This window comes from Lactuca saligna, chromosome 3, assembly GCF_052625555.1.
Source record: "Lactuca saligna cultivar CGN05327 chromosome 3, ASM5262555v1, whole genome shotgun sequence".
NCBI classification, from domain to species: Eukaryota; Viridiplantae; Streptophyta; class Magnoliopsida; order Asterales; family Asteraceae; genus Lactuca; species Lactuca saligna.
This window is the reverse complement of record NC_136419.1, coordinates 68,447,265-68,455,188: the sequence shown is the minus strand read 5'-3', so window position 1 is coordinate 68,455,188 and position 7,924 is coordinate 68,447,265. Positions and strand designations below refer to the sequence as shown.

The window sequence follows — 7,924 nt, the reverse complement described above, 5'->3', positions numbered from 1 at the left end:
CCCACCAAAGCTTCTCGTTCAACTTTAAGGTGTAACATTCAAAATTTAGAAGGTTAGTTATTGAAATAAAACCTTATTTATAAAGGTCAAATCATCAATTTTAAGGCATAAACTCGATGTTTTGGAAATTTGTGGCACACACATTTTGAAGATCAACTCGACGAGTTGGTGCTGGAAAAGATAACACTAATTTTTCTTGTATTGCATCCTACATCAAAGGCTACATCTTTGAGGTATAAAGTCATAACATTGACATGTAGCTTTTTAGATCTCATCTCTTATAGTTTTGGCTTGGTTTTGGGTCTTTGACTAAGTTATCCAACAAGAAGAGAATTCTAGGGGTTGTTAGGGCAGATCTGACCCCTAAATGACCTCTTGATGCTTAAAGTTGCAAGCTTTATTTGTCCCTATGTCCCATGGTTTCCATATGTTCATTATGAAGCCTAAAACATACTTTAGAGAGCGTTTCAAGCATGAATGGATGTGAAGTTAGAAACTTTACGGGATTTGTCCACCCTTAGACATCAAATATGTGTTTTGGGACATTGAAATGAGAGTTTAATGGGTCAAGACCTTCCTTAAAGGACTTGAAGTTTAAGTTTTTAGCCTCATGGATGATCCTTTGGAGTAAAGTTGGAAACTTTATTCTCCTAGACATCTCTATGAATTGGGATATGAGGTTTGGAGCCTCTAGATTCAAGAAAAAGGGCTTAATGCATTAAGTGGGTTAACAGATCGAACAACTCGACGAGTTCATAAGTAAACTTAGCGAGTTGGGTTGGCGTTGGCCTGAATCTGTTGAAAAGCATAGGAAATCGACGAGTTGTAGGAAAAATCAATGATCTGGATCACAATATCGTGATTCTGACTTGGGAGTGCACTCGATGAGTTGAATGACCAATTGGGCGAGTTGGGTCACCTGGACTGTAAACTTTGGTGTTGAATTTGACCTTTGACCGATACATTTGACCAAGTTTGTCCCAGAGGGTGTTGAAGTAACCTGGAGTGTATTGGAGGAGAATATGGGCTTAGGATAAGACACAAACGGGATTAGGCCTGATTTTGAAAATTCGGCCATTGGTGGGCCTTTATGGATCTTATAGTTTTGGGCCTTTTTGGTTTGGGCTTTGGCCTTGGTTATGAATCTTTTTAGGCCAGGGCTAAAATGGTCCTTTTCCCTAAGTGTGGATTTATGGTTATGCATTGAAATCCAAATAGTTAATTGGGTGTTGTTTTGATATGGACAGTTTAGGAGTTTTCCATCCAGCAACTAGAGTTTTATCAGTGGGACTTCGACAGTGTGAGGTGAGTCTCCTCACCATACCAATGGGTCGAAGGCACCAAGGCCGACCTATTATGTGTTATGTGGTATGCTAGTTGATTATATTGTATGTGATATGCTAGTTGTCTTTACGATATCGCATTGAAGACCTTGGGGGGTTCCTAAGGCAATTAGATATAAGATAATGTGGGGGTTCCTATGGCACTCTGTATAAGACCTTGGAGGGTTTCCATGGCATCCACAGTAAAGACCATGTGGGGTACCCATGGCAGTAGGCTAAGACCATATGGGGGTTCCCATGACACCCAGAGTAAGACCTTGGAGGGTTTCCAGGGAATCCTTATATGTTTGTATGTATGGTTTATATGGCAGATAGTTAAAACCATGTAGGGGTTCCCATGGCAGTGGGCTAAAACCATGTGGGGGTTCACATGGCACCCGGTGTAAGACCTTGGAGGGTTTCAATGGCATCCTTATATGCTTATATGCAGAGCTTATGTGATTGATATGGTTTATGTGATTACATGTATTATATGGGTATGCTATGGGGATCTCACTAAGCTTTATGTTTACAAATTTGTTTATGGTTTCAGGTATCATTGATTTGGAAATGAAGGTCCCAACTTGATCACAATGCGCACACCTGTATTTTCCGCATTATGTGATTTTGGGATATAACTCTGATAAATGTTTTAATTAAGTCATGTTTTTAAATTGTTGGATTAAGTAACATCTGTGTTTAACTATAATGAAAAATGAAAGTTTTACCCTAGATTTTTTTATCGTTACATAAGGCCTCAACGTTCCTCTTTATAAACTATTGTACTATAATCGTTCTTGATCTAATCGATGGAACTCCATCACTCACTTAATCGCCAACGTTCACTACTATCTCTGTCAAATGTATTATAAATCTCCTAAAGAAATCATGTTGTTGTTATAACATGAAAATTCACTTCAGAAGAGGATTTATGGAATTCAAGACACCATGATCGAATCACAATTAAAATAAACAAAGAGCGTGAGGCTGATTTCGATAATGGTAAGTTTAATGGAAGAAGACTTTTTGAAGAATCAGACTTATCTTATGGGAAAACCATGTGTAACGCCCCGATTCTCTGGTATTGTCTAAATATGACTTTTGGGTTAAGCCCTACTCGACGAGTCGCTTGATCTACTCATCGAGTAGTAGTGGGAAGGATCACGGTTTAAGTAACCTACTCGACGAGTCCATATTGGGACTCGACGAGTAGGAGCTGGCAGCTGAAACCCTAAATCAACGGATTGTGCACCCTATTTAAGGGAACACAAACCTCTTTCGGCCTCTTTGTAGTCTCTTATCAAACCCTAATACGTGTGTGTGTGTGTGTGCATTGTGTGTTTGAAACCTTGGAAGGGGATTTTGGTGAAAAGCGCTTGGGAAGCAAGTGGTTTGAAGCAAGGAGCTTGGGGGAAAATGGATCTACTCCATTTTCATCTCTTGGGAAGGTATCAAGCTGTTATCCTCCTTCTATTTCGTTCTAGACCTACTTGGTTCGAGATTAGGGTTCTTAGTTAGATTATAAAGTCATTTTCTAGAGTATAAGCCAGGATCTGAAGTTGTAACTTCAGATCTGAACTCTCTGAGGATTAAGGGACCATAAAGTTATTAGTTTTGGCAAGTTTGAGCCCCTCCCTAAGGTTTGCAACTTTACGTGATAAGTAGGCCTAAGGTTTGCAACTTTATTGGAGCCTTGCATGCACGTAAAGTTTGCAACTTTACGTGATAAGTAGGCCTAAGGAGGTTGGATCTACAATTTGGGGCCTTGCCATGGCTTAGAAGTTGTCTGCATGATAAAATGACTAAATGAACTTGGCGAGTCGCACAGTTGACTCGGCGAGTCACATGAAGATGGTCGTGAACTCGACGAGTTGGAAGAATAACTTGGCGAGTCTGATGAAGATTTCCATAAGACTCGACGAGTTGAAGAACAACTCGGCGATTCGGATGAGTTTTAGCCGGGACACGTTTGCATGTATGTCCGTCGAGTTCAAGGAGGGAATTCGATGGGTGGCCTTAAGGGTTGATCAAAGATTCGAAGGAACTCGATGAGTCACTCTATTGACTCAGCGAGTTGGAATGTGCTTCAGAGAACTCGGCGAGTACCCAAGTGTACTCAGCGAGTTAAGGTCAACATGGACTGTTGACCTTGATTGGGGACTTTGACTATGACCAGGGGTTGACTAGTGGTTTATGGAGCACCTTATAAGGTGAAGGACTTATGAGCATGTCATATTATGGTAATAGGTGGTGGAGTCTTTGACAAGTGATCGGAGAGCTTTGATTATTTACCGAGCTGACGTCTTCGAGGTGAGTTATCCTCATTATACTAAGTGGTCTAAGGCACCAAGGCTGGCCTATTAGATTTGATATCCCAGTATTGATATGATAAGTTGAGTCAGAAATGTATGCCAATTGATATGCTTGTCGGGTAGATGTGTTGGACTGCCTGTGACACTGATTGATTATCTGTATGTGCATTTATCTATTACATGTCTACATGTTATGTGGGGTGGGTTGAGGTTGCACTGCTCCGTGCGGTAGCCAACAAACCCGAGAGTATTCCAGATATGAGCTGAGGGCCCGGTAGGCATTCCAGACTCATACTAAGGACTCAGGAGCATTCCAGATACGAGCTGAGGGCCCAGTAGGCATTCCAGACTCGCACTGAGGGCTCGATGTCATTCCAGATACGAGCCCAAGGGGTAATCCAACTTGTAAAGTTGTAGGTGCGATGCATGTTATTCTGTTTTATTGTTATGATATGCTAATGTCGATATTGCTATGTGGACTATATGTGTATCGGTATTTGGGGGTAACTCACTAAGCTTTCGGGCTTACAGTTTAAGTTGGTTTTTCCGGTACATCAGAGGATCGTGGCAAGGCGAAGGCGTGATCATACTACTCCTATTATATTTATGTTTCTGGGAAAAACTCTGATAACCAATATTTTGAAAACAAAGTTTTAATGTTTTGATGAACTTGGCATGTATAAAAAGTTTAAATTGGTTTGAAATTTTTGGGTGTAACAAATTGGTATCAGAGCCTTGGTTTGAGTGAATTGGAGGAACATTCGTGTGAATCGAGACTCAAATCAAGCTAAGATTTTCAAAATGGTTTTCAAATGGTTTTCAAAATAATTAGATGAGGATGAGAAGTGTACGATCAGCCGGAGCCAATAAGTCACAACTAGAAAAACAGCCTTTTACGACGCTCATTGCGCGTCGTAAACAGCTCAGACGACGCGCAAATGTGCGTCAAGGAAGGCCCTGTCATAAAGAGAGACGACGCGCTTTTGCGCGTCGTCTATAGACGACTCGCATTTACGACGCGCGTTTACGACACGCAATGTGTATCAAGGAAGGCCCTGTCATAAAGGAAGATGACACGCATTCGCGTATCATAACCTTACGACGCGCGTGTTAATGACACGCAATGCGTATCAAGAAAACCCCTGTCAAGAAAGGCCATGTCATAAATGAAGATGACACACATTTTTGCATATCATAATTTTAAATGTTTAAATACACACTACATATAAAGGTGTCAATATTCTGATTGCATGTACTTAATATATAAAGACTCCAACAATAAATAGATATGTTATGTTACCTTGAGACACCTTTGAAGGGGATCCAAAATGCCATACCAATTTGGGATCTAAAATGCAATACAATAAAGAAATCCAACATTATTAATTTTGCAAAAGAGTACCTATAGCACCAATGTTTATAAAGGTCCCCATGGCTCCATCATTACCCTAGTCCATGTACTCTAAAATCTTTCTTGTTCCTGCAACCTAGCTGTAATGGCATTCCTGCAAGTGCTCCTTCTCCCATGGATCCTTGAACAAAAACCTAAATAAATTTTAAACTTTTATTTATATTCGAATATTTTTTTTGTTGTATATACAATAACTGAATTTGACATTTATAGTTTAGTAGTTGGAATTGGAAGAATCATAATTTGTCATGCCTTTAATTGGCAGGAAATGGAATGGAATTTAACAAAAAAGGAAGAATAGAATTAAATGGTGAATCCCATCAAACATGGAATTTGAAGGAATCTGATATAATTTAATTCCATCCATTTGCCAATCAAACATGCCATGGAATGGAATCTCCAATTTCAATTCCATCAGAACCATGATAAGCATACCTTAACACATTTTCCATCATTTGAAAATGATAGAGCAAGAACACGAACAAGTTCCATCAAAGTACCTATTCGATATACATCCTGTACATAAATATAATTTATATTTATATTTTATAACAATTCAATTATTGAAAAAGGAAGTGTTCCTCACTGTGTTGGGGTTCAGCTTTGGCTATCATCAACATTACAAGTTGTCTCAGTATTGTCCACCGCCACATGGAATAAGCTGCAGAAGAAAGTTCAAAGGAAGGAAACAAATTCAAAATTCTTAAAAAAAAATAAAAATCTTAAAAAAAAGCATCCAAGGACTTTGATACCTGTAAACTTTAGTTCCTTATCCAACTTATCCTACAATACATCTATCACACCCTTCTCATCCGTCACGAAAACCCCCATGACCTATATAAATCAAACATTAAAGCTTCAATAACAAAACCAAAGGGCAAATCTGTCATTTTTTTGGAAAAATAAAACCCGGCCAAACGAACCTGAGGGTGGAGGAGGCGCACCTTGCCCTATTGCCGCTAAATAAGGGTTGACTTTCTGACCGGCCTCCTGAAGTATGGCAATAAGTTCCTTAGCAAACCGAGCATTTGTTGCTGTAAAGAAAGTGTATGCTGTCCCTTTAGCCCCGACTCTTCCTGTTCTCCCAATCCTATGAACATAATCATCCAAGGAACCCGGGAAATCATAATTTATCACATATTTCACGTCCTTCACATCTATAGCTGTCATTATTGGACTTTTACTAGCTTTGAATTCGGATAAATCCTAATCTCTTTCTGCTTGACTTTTATCTCCATGGATTGATAATGCGGGCCACCCGTCCATTCTGAGCTAGCGAGTGATTTGGTCACACCCTTTCTTCGTGTCCATAAAAATTAGAATTCTACTCCCATCCATGATGTCATCCAACAGTTTCACCAATCTGAAAAAAAAATTATCAAATTTTATTATTTTAAAGCTTCTAAAAAGTTGAAAATAAAAAATCATCTATAAAAATGGTCTGCTTACTTGTTGTACTTTTGATTCTGAGTAACAATATCAACATGTTGGTGAATCGAATGGTTAGCTTTTAAGTCTTGTGAACTAATAACCACCTGTCCAAATTTCAAATGTCCAAAAAAAGGATTAAATATGAACACATGGTGAAAATAGAAAAAAAGTAGTCACTTTGTATGGGTTGTAAAGAAACTATCTTGCAAGTTGTTCGACTTCCTTTGGCCATGTAGCACTCCAATAAAAGGTTTGACAATCTGGTTGCATCTGTGTATATACAAAAACCCATAAGATAAGAAAAATTGAAAATATATATTTTAGTTTTCTCTTATTATAAAAGGCAGGTTAAAAACTACTAATCACAATTCACAAACCTGTGAAACAATTTTTTTCATTTGAGGTTCAAAACCCATGTCAAGCATCCTATATGCCTCATCCAACACAAGGTAAGTCACCCTCCTCAGGTTTGTATGATGAGACTCCAACATATCAATCAATCTTCCAGGTGTAGAAATGATAATATGAACACCTGAAAGAAAAGATTTAAAAAAAATGATGATGAAACATGTGCTTTAGGCACAACAAAGATAGATAGATAGATATAATGCTGGAAAATGTTGAATACGCTGAAGAAGCATAAGGATATACCCGATCCATAGTAGTAAATTCATCTTTGAGCTTATCACCACCTACCTTTCTGTAAATCACGAACTTGAGGAACCTTTGGAACCCCACCATAAATGCAAGTATTCTTAATCTTTGAAGTTGTGCCAAATTTAGTTGCTTCTTGTTGTATTTGAACAGCAAGTTCACAAGTTGGAGCTAAAACTAACACAATCGGTCCATCTCCTTTTACTGTGATACCTGTAAACTCGCCGGAAATGGGTTATCCTATTCATGTTCTGATTGTGAATTTGACCTTCACGTCCTTTGTGCTCATTCGATTACCGGTACTTCCCGTACTTATCAACCCTCAATGGTTCACCCCAATCAAACTCATGGTCAAGAAATGGATCCATAAAGTGGACAGAACTCTTACCAAGCACAAAATGCCTGCCCTCCTACTAGTGTTCATAACCCTATTACTAATTTCCAATATTCTTTCGTGGCTCCTGTTATTGTTGGGGTTCAGCTTCGCGATCGCAGCTCTACATTTCTCTTCATCCTGCAATAAATGCTCTAGTTCTTCTATTTCTTTCTTAAGTTCACTAACTTCCTCATTCATATACATCTCTATCACCTGATCTTATCCTTCCACTGACTCAAGCTCCTACATCATGAATTTTTATGAATGTTTATAATTAACTATTTAAACATAGTTTCTGAGATTATTAAGTTTAAAATGTGATAGAATATCATCTTAAGACTTAGTTGTTCATCAAGTGTGAAATGTTCTTTGGTCCAATCACAAGAAGCACCAAGTCGCCTTATCTGAAGTCTTCTCT

At 38.6% G+C, this 7,924-nt stretch overlaps 1 pseudogene; it reads right to left on the bottom strand.

Moving 5' to 3' along the window:
- Positions 1-5,853: 5,853 nt before the first annotated feature.
- Positions 5,854-7,710, bottom strand: LOC145035665 (DEAD-box ATP-dependent RNA helicase 20-like; annotated as a pseudogene).
- Positions 7,711-7,924: the final 214 nt, after the last annotated feature.